The 14,534-nt window shown below is 35.8% G+C and overlaps 1 protein-coding gene across 4 annotated transcripts in view; it reads right to left on the bottom strand.

Moving 5' to 3' along the window:
- Positions 1-13,748, bottom strand: part of LOC5566132 — a 150,624-nt gene extending 136,876 nt beyond the window's left edge. The window contains exons 1-2 of one of the 4 annotated variants that reach the window (XM_021839706.1): positions 13,649-13,744; positions 13,026-13,274 (exon numbers count right to left, since the gene is read on the bottom strand). The gene's annotated coding sequence lies outside the window, so the exon portion shown is untranslated. Of the gene's footprint in view, positions 1-13,025 lie in introns of all 4 variants that reach the window. The other 3 variants (XM_021839707.1, XM_001650443.2, XM_021839708.1) reach the window with 3 other exon arrangements.
- Positions 13,749-14,534: the final 786 nt, after the last annotated feature.

The raw sequence follows: 14,534 nt of genomic DNA on the forward strand, positions 1-14,534 counted from the left end.
TGATACTCTATGCCCAGGGAAGTCAAGGAAATTTCCATTACGAAAAGATCATGGACCGACCGGGATTCGAACCCAGACACCTTCAGCATGGCTTTGCTTTGTAGCCGCGGACTCTAACCACTCGGCTAAGGAAGGCCCCATACAGCATCATTATACAGTTCAAAAAATACAAAATAATGGTGAACGTATATACAATTTCTGACCTCTTGAGGGAGGTCTACGAAATTGTAAACAATGTTGTGTGCAACTCGTTGCAAAAACTCGATTTTCACCACTCGGCAAGCCTTGTACTTTAATGCCTTAAAATTTTGAAAAAAAAATGTTTGTTTTAGTAGTAAGATTTAAGATATATCTTGATGTTAAAACATTCAAAAAGATTTAAAATGTGATAGTTATCAAAATGTTACATATGGACGGTATAATTTATACCCCGGGAAACGGAAAATCCCGAAATTTCTCAAATCTCGGGATATTTTGTCCCGGGATAGACACTCTAATCCACATTGTAAGCAATAAATTGTAGAATGATGTTTTAACAGCACGAGTCGTACATACAGTATTGGACAAAACATTTCTAACTTTTTCGATTTTCCATACAAAATGACCAACTTTGGTAAGCTATATCTCAGTTATTAATGGACCGATTTGAATGAAATTTTTGCAAAACATCAAACAGAAATTGATTTTTTTCCAATCACAAGCTCAATAGCAGTAACGGTTTGACTAAAGTGAATATTTTGATGATTTTTTATAAATGACATAACTAAACATATTGAAGGAATAGTTCCATGGCATCTTCAGCAAAGTTGTAGATTTTAACGAGATGAACAAGTTTGCTGAGGACAGTTTTTGTGTAGGACTATCAGATTTTGAGATAAATAGTTTTTAATTTTTCGTCAAAAATTACACTTAATCCAAACCGTTATAGCTTATAAACTCGTAATTGGACAAAATATTCAAAAATATATGTTAAAAATCAAGTTATATCTGATGTTCTGCCAAAACCTCATTCAAATCGGTCTATAAATAACTGAGATATAGCTTACCAAAGTTGGTCATTTTATATGGAAAATCGAAAAAGTTGCAAATGTTTTGTCCAATACTGTATGTACAACTCGTGCTGTAAAAACATCATTCTACAATTTGTTGCGTAAACTACTATTGCTTACAATGTGGATTAGAGTGTCTATCCCGGGACAAAAAACCCAGGATTTGAGAAATTTCGGGATTTCCCGTTTCCCGGGGTATAAATTATACCGTCCATATGTAACATTTTGATAACTTTCACATTTTAAATCTTTTTGAATGTTTTAACATCAAGATATATCTTAAATCTTACTACTAAAACAAACAAAATTTTTCAAAATTTAAAAATAGTTATTCTTCTTCCTTCTTTTAAAATTGGCTGTTCTTTCTAATTGTACTTTCAAAAGGAGATTGGTGTAGTGTAATATGTCACAAAGTAAATTAATGGAATTTGTTTTTCGGCTTTTATGGCATATTATCCCTTCTTTTGAACATATGCTGTTCTTCCTAGGTTTATTGTCTAAATAATTAGGGATGGTACACATATTATGTCACGCTAAATTTTAACTTTTTCGACGAGAAAATCGTCAAAAAATATGAAAATCTTCCAAATGGTTCGAATTACTTTTCCGACCATAGGTGGTTAATTTCAAAGAATTTTTGATTTAAAGATTCTCCATTCAATAAATGAAAGACTGCAACAAACCGAAAGTCCTACCAATAAAAATAAAAAAACAATACGAAATGTTTTACCTATGAAAATTATGGTTTTCCTCGAATTTCCAGTTAGATGCATTCACTATTTACTATTTACCATTTTCCTGGATTTGAACACCTTAAAGATCTCTTGTTATTTTTTTCTGGGGAATGTCCCATTCTGGGGAATGGTTTTCTGGGGAATGGATTTCTGGGGAATGTCCAATTCTGGGGAATGGCGTTCTGGAGAATGTCGTTCTGGGGAACGTCATTCTGGGAAATGTCGTACAATCTCCTGGAGATGCCGTCCACCTCTACTAGGAATTCCTGAAACCAGTGCTGTAATGATTTATTACGCAACGCTTTCTCATTACGCGACTGTTTTGGGTTACGTAATGAATCATTACACAGCAATTTTTCAAAAATAGTAAAATAACGGTGAATGCATTCCGATACTATTTCTGATTTGAAAGTAGTTTTTTTGCGAAATTGCAAAAAATGTTGTGCGTAACTCGTTGCAGAACTCGATTTTTACAGCACTCGTCGTAATTATCCTACTCTGCAAGCCTCGTAGGATAAATTTACGAATCATGCTGTAAAAATCATCATTCTACAACTTGTTCTGTAAACTACTATTATTTGTCTAGTTGCAAAGGTATTTCGCAACAAAGGTTGCAAAGGTAAGCGCAATCGCTTTTGACTGAAAAACCTTTTATTAAGAAAAATAAATAAATAATATTTGTTGATAAAAAAACCCAAGGTACTACGGTGGGAAATTTCAAAAAGTGCACTTTAGCATACAAGAAAGGCAACACGAACCAACCGACTCGACTTGACACAAGCCACTCATTGTGGGTAGCTATGGAAATAAGACAGAATAACTAGCATGAATAATGGTTACATCACTGCGCACTAAGAATCCTAGCGACCCGTTATCAGTCCTAGCAGCATAGAATAGATATTGTTAAGCGATATACGGAACTTTTGCACTGTAACAATCATTAATTACACTGCTGGCTTCTGCCATGGTACATGCGTAGGTACGATCAATCTTCTCTCGGGGCACAGTGCAATTTCCATGCATCAAGATGTCATCATAGACATTTTTTCTCCGGCCCGACAGGACAGTAACTAGTGTCTACTTGTGCATTCTAGCGCGTACGTTTAACTCCACCGCATTAAAATGAATCTATTTTGTAACGGAGCTGCAGGATGTAGCTGCAGGATGTAGCTCTTTTGTTACCAAGACTATGCTGTTCCTACCACTACCACGTCAGCACAAGGATTGTTCGTGGTACACAACGCTGAACTGTATAGAACAATGTTTCGTAATAATAATTATCATTACAATGCTGAAAGGTTTAGAATTTTAACAACGGATTCAAGTTTTAGAATTTTAAGATAATGTCAAATTAATATCTTTCACGTTTAATTTTTTGGATGAGTTGTTCAAAATAATTCTAAAATTCTTACTATCCCTCAGATTATCAGTGGTTCACATCAAATGAGTATCAGCAAAGTAATCATTTTCAGAGCTCTTATATTTTATGCTCATCCCTGCAAATGCGCCCGTTTACGCTGCGGTAATTACGAAAGCTATTAATTATGTCGAGTGTATTCATCATCATCAACGCGGCACCCTCTCGCCATTTCCGTGCTTTTCTGCGTTTCGACGAGAAGGTTCAAGCAACGAAATCTAACCCACCCACGTGACAGTGATATCAACATGCAAGCCGTCTGGTCGCCAAAGCTCTCCAAAACGCGACGGCTGATGCTTATTGCTGAAGTGCATAATCATCGTCATCATCATTAAAGTTGGGCTGACATGCTCTTTGAGCTGATGAGTCAGTGAAATTCATAGCAGCATATTATGTTCAGAAGGGGCACCAAGCCACTCCATTTCGTGGTAAAGAGCTTGCATTATAGTGGCGGTGTAAGCGTAGAGGTATTTGGGCAGAATGTGTATCTATAGGCTAGGTAGTTAAAATAATGTGGTTAGCCGAGCTGTTTACCCGGCAATGTTTGAAACATGCAATGAATTTTCACACTTGATTATCACACATCATCCGGAGTGAAAGAATTGTGGATTATATCGTCGGAAGTTGCAATTAACTGTTTCAAACGGTATCAGTGGAAAGTAGGGGTTTGTTTCGAGTTTGCAGCAGTCGTCATTTTTATTCTAATACAAAAATTGGAAAGCGCTAGATTTAGTGTACCAATAGCCGATCAATAAGAAACATATTTTTTTTTTGTAAAATCGAACAATAAGGCTGAAAGCTTTTGATTTTTTTTGCAATATTAACGTGAAGTTTAACACATTGAGCTACCGCTCCACTCGCTTTTGATCATGGTTCTGTAGGAACAATATGATAACAACGGAAATAAATCATTGATCTGTTTAGTGGAATACACTTATTTCAACCTCAGTTGTGAAGCCGTAAGGCGTCTTCAGTGTCGTGTACTAGACTCGACTTCACTACAGGTCGATTTTCAGTACAGTAAGTCGAGTCTAATGCGAGACACTAAAGACGGCCTTACAGTTGAGGTTGAAATACACGTATCTGTCGAAGGATACAAACTCTAGAGGAATTAAATGGTAGTACTAAATTTGGTTTTTATTTACTTGTTTTAACAAAAACATTAAACAATCTTTTTTTATATATTTTGATTATTTGTAAATCACTTAATTAATTGCGCTATTATAGGAAAACATGTGACTTAGGGCCAATTTCTTCACCTTTGCTTAAGCCGTAAACCACGTTTACCCATATGGTTAAACTAGGTTTAATGCCTAAGCGGTGGTGAAGAAACCGCTTATTAGTGGCACTATTTCTATTTAAAGTTACCATACTTGCACTAGCTTCACGATACAGATATTCAATTTTAAATCGCATTTTAACATAGCATGTGTAGGTTTCTAATGCAGAAGTGTTGAATCTTAAATAAATAGCTCCTGACCTTCACAGAAAAAAAACATTTTGTAACGGGTAATAGCAAAACAGCCGTAAAAAGCCTCTAGAGCGATATGGTACCTTCTACAAAGATAACACTCACTGTACTACAAACACGCCAAATGAAAGCTTTCAATCTAGCAATATTATGTATGAAAAATATCGGAACTGCGCAGAAACCTTGGTAATATAGGTAAAGCAGTGTTTGGGTTTTGATCCGAAACGCCACAAAAAATCTCAGCGCATCAAATTTGGGTCTACTAAATTTCAAAATGATGTCAAAATTCTTACAACTCGAGTGTATGATTGTTTTATTGCAAAATTAAACCTTAAAAATCTGCCTAATACGCCTAAATGTAGGCAATTTCCTTTGAAATAAACGGAATTATGAGTAAACAACTATACTTGCATCGCTGCATGATGTCAAAAATTAGTTCAGTAGTTCATATTAAAGCTTACACAACAATTTAAACACTCAAAGTTGACATGTAGGCATTACACCAGTTAACTGTATTGCTTATACCTTCAAAAAGTAAAAATATTTCTATGCACAACTGACCCTAATAAAAATGAAATAGTTCATCATCATCATTAGACATCTATAAACTAGAAACCATGGAATTGATGTGGTGCCAACGAAACCTTCAGACAACTAGAGGCGCCACAGTAATTGAATTTCGTTACTTTAGAGTTCTAGCTTATCATGTATATTTCAAATTTCTAAAATTTTAGAATATTTGATTTTTGTGCAAGGTTTTATTAGTGAAAGTGAAGTGAAAATATGATACCTATTTGAAGAAAGATTTAACTTTTACTGCTGGTTGAAGATTGTTCGTAAATTAAAGAGCTGGAAAATTTTTATGAAGTGGAAAAAAGCTGACCCGAAACAATTGTTGGATTTGGTAGCAGATGATCCTGATTAACAAGACTTCAAGCAGGTGTCCTATTTTAATTATGAAGAAGAGCTTAGACTTACGATTGGAGAAAGATGACTTTAAACATCAAATTGGTGAGAGAATTCCATTTAATTATTTTCAAAATGGTTGCTGTGAACGAGTCAAATCTAGTTTCATGGCAAATTTTTGTATGGATTTAACCGTGAATAAGTCATAGCGGCACTTTTTCCGAGAAAACATCACTTTTGTTACATGCTTAGCTTCAATTTTGATTTTTTTTAACCATGTATGAATGCCTATTATTGCTCTTGTTTTTTCCATACATTGATTTGTTTCACAATGGGAACGGAAATGTTTTCTTTTCGTTTTAGAGAGCTAGTAATGGCACTTAAGCCAAGGCTCTAAAACCAGGGCAAAAGGCAGAAATACCTATGTTCTATCCCAGGAATTGGAAAGTTCACTACGATGGAGTGCGCCCTAACATTCTTAGCAAAGCTACTTCTAACGATTATCTATCTATGCCCTTGAATGAAACAGATTGTAGGTAGTTCCCGTTTCTTCCTTCATACAGTACAGAAACTTCCGTCTACCATATTATTCAAGATTAAATACTTTGATCGCCGCCCATTTATAAACTATCATCCACACCAAGTCTGCACAGTGGGCCTGGCCATTTCAATATTTGTATCATATTACCGATTTGCTGCAAATATTAATGCTGACAAGAAAATACTGGAATTAATTTCCAGGGTGCTTTTCAATATTGGCTGTGCAAGCACTTAGAATACAATAAAATACTACACACAATAGAAGCCTAAAATTTTGAAAAAATATTCATATTATTAAATTACATGACAGAGCTACTACTTTGCCAAAATTGCCCGCTCAAATGACGGCAATTTTTTTTTCTTTCAAGTTAAAAATTGATCCAAATTTAAACCTTGACACTTTTGATTATGTTTGACGTTCACCGACAAATTCCCACTAGGGTTTTACTTTTTAAAAACTGCTAACGCTGGGGTTGTTCCTATCTGTTATTTCGGGAGGGACACGGAAAAGAAAATACACCCGAAATTCGAGTTAAAGCCAAGCTGTGTGACAAAAGTCTGAACTCGCTGGTGGTGACCATTCGATCAGGTTTTCACCGCGAACGATTGTCAGGATCTCTAGATTTGTGCTCTTGAAGATTCGAGCTTTGGCTTTGGTGCATCTTCCCCTTAAATGAATGTATATCACTCTTGTTAATGTGGTGTACCAATCCCAAAATGATTCATGTTTTGCATTGCATTGCTGTGCATAATCCACTAAAATTAGGGCTACAATAGGGTTCGAAAGTCGAGTCTAGTACACGACACTGAAAATGGCCTTACAGTTGAGGTCGAAATACGCGTATGTGTCAAAGTATACAAACTCTAGTGGAATTAAATGGTATAGTACTAAATTCGTTGTTTTCATCTACTTATATTTGGATTGTTTTTCTTGATCGCTCAAGGATTATTTGCGAGATTCACGATCGATTACAGGATGATAAGTGAATGCTAGTGAAATCTTTTTCATATGTCTTTTATAACTATAAACGTTTGAGGATTTTTTTAAAAGATTTTAGGCGGATGTCTTTTTAATAATTCTAATAAATAATTCGGTGATATCGTTGGTTTAAGAGGAGGAAAGCTACTTGCTTTTTGTTGTCAAGGTCACGTGTACTTATTGAAAAAAAGTTTAATGTGATGCATTCAAAGTATCAAACTATGATAAAACAGGATTAAATCATCTATAATCTTGGATTCTTTGATAAGCAAATATCATTATAATTATTATTATTATTCCTATAACTATTAGTATCATTGCACATTATACTTAAACGTCAAATCGTACCCAGGTTAATTAACAGTCTGTTGTATGTTGTATGCCAGTATGAACTTGCTGTTGTAATACCAGGAAGACAACTCTGCAGATGATTCAAAATAAAATAGTAAGTACTATTGAAATACATAGAATATCTCTTGTTGAAACATTGGAACAAATGTCGAAAAAAAAAATTAATAACTAGTGGTCCCGGCCTGGGAGGGAGGCACCGATACTACACACGAAATATGACATGATTTTTTTTCAAACTGCAAGAAAACTCCAGTTTGCCAACGACAATCAAGGCAGACTCGATGAAAATCGCTAGTTTTCTTTTCGTATTTAAGTACTTTATATTCAATTAGAATAAAAGGTGCTATCGTGACATTACTTTTGAATAGGCATGAAGCTATTCATGTCAATCGATTTTTTGTCACATTCGATGAAATGCCAAAAAATGTTTTGATTAATTACGCACTTTTTCCAAGTTTGTCCATTGTTTGAGATCCGGACTCACAGTGACAGTTCGTGACAGCAGAATATCGGCTCACTATGACGTACAGAAATTTTGTATCGGTTTCTCCCTCCCAGGTCCCGGCAAACTTCGCCTGGTAATCAAGTATGCTGTTGTAGAACGTCATGTAATTCCTATACAAAACGTTACATTAGTCTCATCCCGTTTTCCCTATTATTCCGGAGATTTTCCCAAACTTTTTCATCGCACTATCATGTCGCATTTCTTATCGAGTGCAACTTTTAAAAACTTACGTCAATCCGTTCATCCGTTCTAAAGCCATTTCGTGGTATTCAAACACCGCTCTATTTTTATTTATATCAAGCGTATGCTACAATAAGGGCATATGTAACATGATCGATTTTTTCATTGATCTTCTATTCAGTGAATAAAGGTGACAAAATGCAACTTAGTTAGGACTTTTTCACCTCAGAAAGCAAAATTGCTTCTGAACAGGAATCGCTATTTTCTTGCCGATTCCTTGCAGAAATTTTCTAAAGCGACTCCCGTTTGAACTGACAGTTCTTTTCAACTGCGTACTGCAATCAGAAAAAAAGCACTTCCTTGATCGATTACTTGCAGGAATTTCTTATGCATCAAGATAGGCCAAGAAATTTCTTGTCAGCAGCAAATCAGGCTTTATTCACTGAAGAAAGGATCGATTGCACACGCTTACTGAGACGTCCGATTTGAATACGGTCTTGGGAAAAGTTGTTGCTGATGAACGTATTTAACAGTATCAGCATAGCTCCAAACCTCAAGAGCACATGGGCACACACTATGACCGATTGAATGAAATGCTTACTTTTCTGATGCAAAACTAATCAGCAACCACGCGTCTCCACTTGTATACTTCTCACGTGAGCACATTTCAGCGGACTAGTAATCTGTTCATCAGCGCGTGGGTTACTTCCGGCTAATCTTGATAATTCTGTGTGATAATCGAGATTTTGACTAGAGGACTCATCTACAAATAAACCATGTTATGAAACTTCCACATGCGCTTAACGAGTTGCTGACGCGTTGAAGCATATGTTCTGCAACATGGCTATCATTTCCGAGTAACAACTAATTTATTTGATAGCAAACATTGTGACGAGTCATAAAACAGGAAAACAGATTGATCCTATGCCAATATACCTATTATAGAACTTCACACAAAAGCCAGACTTGTTTGCCGTGTATAATAAGCGATTAGTATGTTTGTAATTGAGCACATAAACCGACCGCTTCCAATTTCCATCTGGATGTGGGAGTCAAACTGTAATAGATATTCCTCGGAATGAGCAAATTTGTGGATCACGACTTCCGCTCCTCGAGATATTAAATTTTAATCATGGGAAATCTGCGTGCGAAGTCATAGACTTTGGCTTGGGTGTTTGAACTCGAATGGCAAGTAGCGCTCTATTTGTGCCATTAGAAGAAGAATCAGAGGCAGATTTTATAGCTTTAATTACATCCATAGCTCGGTGGTTGGTTTGGAGCATAGCGCCGAGCACACAATTACAATCGGAGCGGAAAGGAAGAGCTAACAAAAGAGCTTTCGCCGCCACCCAGTGATGGTGAGAATGATAACAAACAAAGAGCTGGGAAATCTGCTAGGGTAGAGGCACCGGTTCGAAATGAATTGTTTACATTAGATTTTAAATAAATTTGGACGAATAAATGAATGTAACTCTATTACGTAAATGTGGTCTACTAAACACAATATGATTCACGCTGATTTGAATCGTAAGACGCTATGGCTTCAATTAAAGCTATGACCAAAACTGGTGCTTCTACCCTACCAGCCACTGCACTGATGGCTTTCCACCGTCTGCGGCCCGAAGTTCCACTCTGCCACTTCCGAGAAGTATAACTTTCCAACAGGACGTTCGCGCAAACAGCATTTTATCGCCAGCATCTTCCATTGTGAGCCGCGATGCGATGGCAAACTTAAAAATTACGCTGAAACAGGTGAACGGAAAGGTGTATGAATGATAACTGAAGCATATTTTAACAGAGTGAAATACTTATTAGTCCTTCGCCGTTCATAACTTCAAGTGCTGAGTATGATTTGTACCATTCATTCTGTGATTCGTTGGTTGAGTTGTTTTGACGGTAATTTGAACAATTTGAATGATAAATTTAAAATATGCGAGGGTGTCAAGGAATGGGAATTTATTCGTTGAAATGACAAACCAATTATGTAGTGATTGCTTGAACGGATTGTTCCAGCGTTCAATGAATAATGAATAAATTAAGTAACTATATTGACTAAAAGATGTTGGATATAACTGTATATTTCGAAAACATTTTTAGTCGGAAAGGCTGTTTAGCAAAACCCCAGAGGAAATAGCTCCAGAACCAGTATTTGCCCATATTTACAGAAAAACCTTTAGGCGTATGATGTTTAAAACAAACTTTTGTTTAGCGTGAAATTTGAGAAAAGATGATATGCAGTTGCTTCGTTGAGATTAAACAAAGTCAATTTTTTGTGAAAAGTTTTAAAAATTTACAGAATTGCAAGCACTTGCATTGAACACCGAGTATCACTTAAAATAGGCTCAATTTTAGATTGAATACTATTCTTGACATTTTAATATAGAATAGGGAATCCATGAAAACATATAAAAAAGTTAACAAGTTTACTTTTTTCCCTACGTATGGGTTTTTTTTTCTGTTTCTGTTCGGGATGAACCACTGCGACCAGTTTTCTTTGATCTTTTGTGGTATACCCGTGTCCTTTGTTTAGTGCATGTCATTCTACTCCATTACTATTGAGAAATAATGAAGTAGTCGTTTTTATACAAATACCATTCTTTACCATTTTGCATAGAGCCTCTTTAGAAAAAGATACCGCTATTTATACCTTTTGGAGAAAACAGTTTGTCACCATTAAACTCTCAAAAGCGCGCCCCTTTAATCAGGTTCGGCCACTAAGCTGGTTGAATGATACTGATTTTGACCATGCATCGGTACTCTAGCGTATCAAATTATTGCTTCTACTTATAAGGTTCAAAATCGTTTTTTTGAAACCGTGAACAGGTTTCATTCCATGAAACATTTAAATTCCTTGAAACAAAAAGCTTATTTTAGAAGTTAAGAGGTCTGCTACTCCACTGATTCGGAATCGTTTCCCTCCTAGATATTGAAAGATAAACTCTTGAACTCGGAAAGAAATTGTCTCATGAGTTGAAACCAACCTCAGATGCTGATTGAGCCATTTTTTCACTTCGACCTCCTCATTATCTACGACAAATAGGTGGGTCTTAGTGCCTTGTTACTCTCTTATACTCTTCCGACCCTAACTTATAAGTATTCACAAGAACAGATACAACAAGAGTACAATACGGTAGATCTTACCCCGTAACGCACCTCGAAAAGGTGATCTACCCGCGTTATGTATGGCTTATAGTAAAGTTTTAAAAATCAAACTTTGATTTATACAGGCAATTTTGCAATCGAATAGAAATAGTATTTTTGCATTAAAATTTGCGTAGATGTACACAATGTACACGGAGAAAAAAACTAGCGTTCCAAATCATATATGGTGAACACCCAAACAAATTTTTTCATTGAGATTTACAAATATCTGTATTATGTAAAAAAAATTAAAAAGTAAAAGGCCCTGATACACGGGCCATCACATTTTAGTGAATTTCATCTCAAATAACATTTCGAATTTATGCATTTCATTGTCCCTTAAAAAAAATATAATCTGTGAGCATGATGTTCCATAACTGTAGTTGTTTAATGCTTTCTAGATTACAATCTTTGATAGAAAAAATGAGAAAATAAATCTACTTTTTTGCATTTTTTAATATTTCAGCACTGCACAATGCGGTAGAAACACAATTTAGTAAGCTTTTTCAGCGCAGATTTGTTTAGTTGCAGCTTCCAGCTTTAGTACCAATAATTTTGTAAAGAATTCCTTAAGTAATTTGTGGAAAAAAAAACCCTGTAAGATTACTTTTTTATGACAATTCTAGGTGAAGGTTCTTCCTAGAGTAGTCTCAGCTTAAACATTTTGGTAAAGAATGGTTTATACGTTAGAGCATTTCTAATGATGCTAAAGGATGTTAAATTTTGTACCCTTGAAAACATTCGATCATTTTTGGAAATCCTGCGAGAACTCCTGTACCTACAAGGTTTGTAGAAGAATTGAAAATATCTGATAAATTTCCATGAATATTTTTTAGAAAGAAATCACACACAAATTCAAAGAAATCTGTAAGAATCCGTCAGCTAATCGGGATTGTTTTAACGTTTAATTGATAGAAAAGAAGACCGGCTTATTCCTTGAGCAATCTTTAGTAGAAACCAAACAAGTGAAAATTCAAAAATCAAAAACCAAAACCAAAAATCACTCAGAGGAATAACGCATATATTATGTCATACAATTGTCTGAAAATGATTGATCTCCTCCTATACCAATTTCTCAACTTACTTTTAAACATCCAGATCCAGCGGTTGCAAAGCAAACCCATATTATACACAAGGGTCGGATGCATAAAATGCAATAAAGTTAAATTTACTACATTCTCGATAGTAAATGCTACATATGGAACAAGCACGAGTGGAACATGTTTGTGTTATTTTACTTCACTACACAATTAGAATATACTACAACAATGCTTTGGTATTCATAAAGATAGAAGACCTACTCGTAGTTAGCTTCAGAGGTGCTACTCATGTTTTGAGATTGTTGAATTGAATGGAGTAATAAAAATCTTAGTAAAAATCATGGAAAACGATGTAAGCTTCGTTTAGTAAAATTATGTTAATTGTTAAATTTTTACATCCTGGATTCCTTAAGCGTTCCGGAATCCCTGTTGAAATTCTTGAAGCCATTCTGATATTCTTGTGGAAATATTAGTGATCCGTTTCTACGTCGTTTTTAGAAACAACGCAGGCTTTTACGTCGTTTTTTAAAACGTGAGTTTTTTACGTGGTACGTCGGCCGAGGTAAAAAAAATCTAGTGTGCCAGCATCCACAAATTTTGAATTGATTCAAAAAAAAATATTGTGTATATAATATCTGTTATAAAACTTGTACACTATTTTCAAAAAAAAAATAATAAATAAATGTATAGGGAATTATGATGTCAAACTTACATGATGAACAACAAGCACAGTTATTTCCAGCCTGACACAATATGGTACTTTTAAATCTCCATCAGTAAATCACAATGATCCTTTTTTCTTTATGTTACAAGCACTAATAATTCAAAAAACCAGCCACGATAAGTTTTAGCACGTCTTTTCTAGCACAAAAAACTAAACGATCACTTCATTGTGTTCTCCAGTGCAGCCCCGCATTCAAAAAAAATTACACCAACTCACCAGTATCGAAATACCATGCTTCTAAACGCAAAACATTTATCATAAATTTTACTTTTTGATACCGTATGGAATTCGCGATGCCTGGTACAGACGTTGGGCTCATAAATTTTGTAATCACGCACTATCAATTGACTTCTTTTTCACACTTCTTCTATGCTTTGTTTCTACTATTCGCCATTGAATTCTGTTCTCATGCTAAACACATCTGTTACAGATAAATTCTCTGCGGAGTTGTTCCCACATATTCCAAATCATTTATCTAAAATCCATCATCCCACCCATTGAAAACACATGCAGTGTTTGAAAACACGTGAGTTCACATAACAGCATTACAGCATACCTCCAGTTGCAATCATTTATGTTTTAAGTGTTTAGCTATGTTACCACCCACTCACCACAGTAAAATTATCATCCAACCTCCCTTTCAAGACAACCAGGCTAGCGAATTTAGTCCGTTCCGATCACTTCCAATTCCAACACTCAACTGAAACAGAATCGTCTCGACAGCTTCATTTTTGTACATTCCGGAAACGATCTTCGCCGAACCCCCGCAATCAAGGTTGCCAATTATACAGCCACAAAGTTATTATGAATCCTGCATTCCCCGCATAACGAACGGACATCACTGGCCGGGATCGTTGGCTAGAAGCACGTGGTGCCGAAATTCTCTCAGAGTAGGCCATGAAATGCGCAAGTCTATGTTTATGTTTACGATTTGCATCATCGCAATCATCGCACAAAGCAGGCTGTGGAAAAGCCGGCCGGCAGATGGTGAAACGCTCTCACTTACGAAAGACCATGTGCACCCTCGGTTCTTCTCCTTCTGGATACAGATGCTGATGATGTTCGGTAGACCGCGGAGGTTGGTCTGGGAATGGTGTTTTATTTGCATGTTGGGGATAGAGAGACTAGTAACCAGATGGGAAAAATCTTTTTTTCCCGCCCTGTCGACTCAGACCCGATTGAATTGGAATGTGGTTGGAACTCCGGTCACATAACGCAGCGGTATTTAGCAAACGAATTGCCGGGATGTTTTAACAGTCGGGACATGCCTGTCTATAAACTGTCTGCAGTGAATGATATTACATTATATAGACAACATAATCCTACAGGATAGAGAAGTGTCCGCTGTATAAAAGAATCACTTTTATGTTCAACCCTAAACAGATTATGTTATTTCAGGGTTGATTTCCGACATTTGCGTAACAATTAATTGTGTTTGAATGTATTGTATGTATGTATTCTTTAAGAATAGTGATTTGAAATAAGCGAAGCGATCAC

The sequence above is a fragment of the Aedes aegypti genome, chromosome 2 (assembly GCF_002204515.2).
Source record: "Aedes aegypti strain LVP_AGWG chromosome 2, AaegL5.0 Primary Assembly, whole genome shotgun sequence".
NCBI lineage: Eukaryota > Metazoa > Arthropoda > Insecta > Diptera > Culicidae > Aedes > Aedes aegypti.